Raw genomic sequence first — 1,467 nt, forward strand, 5'->3', positions numbered from 1 at the left:
GTCAGACTGCCACCCCCTCCGCGTTGATGGCAGTCACGATGTCCGTCCAGATCCGAGTCCGTCCTTCCTTGTCGGCGCGCAAACTTCCGAAGAGGGCATCATACTGCCCCAGGACTTGCTCCACCAGGACACCAACTTCGGTGGCAGTGAAGCTGGTGCCCCTCTGCCTCTCTGGCCTGGGGTTGCCAGTGGTGCCAGATGTTGCAGTGCCCGACATGACAATCCCAGAGGCAGGAGTGGGTGGGCAACTGGGTCCTTGGGCTGGTCTGTGGAGCGATGGAATCCCAGTCGGGAGTCTTCGGTTCCAGCAGGGGTGGTCACAGCAACAGCACCCCTGGCTGATGTGCAGGCAGCAAATGGCAGGGCACGTGGGCAGTAGGCAATCAGGCAGCAGCAGATGGCCGTTGGGAGTGTGCTCGGGACTCTGGGGGGCAGTAATTCAGCCTTCTGGGCAGGAGCGTGGTCTTCCGTGTGCTTACGTGTGGCCAGCTTGATACAGAGTGATTTGGCATGTGAAAATCAAGAACGTCTGCATGTAATTCGAGGAAAGGGCCTTAGCGCGTAAGCGCGTCAGCACACGTACGTGAATTCATTGGCCCAAAGGCCCCCAGCGTGTAGGCGCGTCTATGACGTTACGCGCACGTGCGTTTTCATGGCGCGTAGAAAAAATAAGCACGTCAGAGTGTCATAACGTGCAATTGGTGTAAAGGGCCTCAGCGCATATGCGCGTCAGTGACGTGCGTGCGCGGACGTTTCCCTATGACTGCACGTCAGAGTGTCAGCTCGTGTAATTGGAGGATAGGGCCTTAGCGCGTACACGCGGAAGTGACGCTGGACGTGTGGGCATGTTTAAAAGGTACGTGTAGAAGGCCATTTCCTTGTACGTGCTTTTCATGGAGAGCGAGTGGGTGAAATCTGTACTTCTTGTCGGTTCACACGCGATTTACTTCACGGCGTTCCAAGTTCGTACTCCCTGTTACCTCTGACAGCTTTTTCTCTTTTTGTCTTTTTCCTGGGCCTGTTTCCTCAAACAGCGTTCACTTCTTCTGTTGTCCTGTCTCCTCAGACAGCGTACAATTCTTCTTTTGGCGGGGGTGTTGCCAACGCGCACACGTGCATATTTTTCACGCGATTTTTCCTGGCAGACGGTGAGTCGCGCATGTATTTAACATCTGTGCTTGCCCCGTGTGTTGCGTACCCCTTCAGAGGTCAGTCTAGGCTGCATGTGACACGCATACGTTCATTTTTGTGTTTCTGGGTGCCACAGCATAGTGCAGGTTTATTTTTCCACGCACGTGGTCTACGAGGGGTTGCGTGCACATTATCTCCCTTTTTTGGGGTGCCTGTGCGTTGCGTGACCCGTCATCTTCCCCCAGGTGTCACATACAGCCTTGCTAGAGCACTAGGGTATGAATTCCATCTAGTACCCTACCCCTTTGACCCCCAATTGCCCAGGACAATAGTTTA

This window comes from Ambystoma mexicanum, chromosome 4q, assembly GCF_040938575.1.
Source record: "Ambystoma mexicanum isolate Mex_15411 chromosome 4q, UKY_AmexF1_1, whole genome shotgun sequence".
NCBI lineage: Eukaryota > Metazoa > Chordata > Amphibia > Caudata > Ambystomatidae > Ambystoma > Ambystoma mexicanum.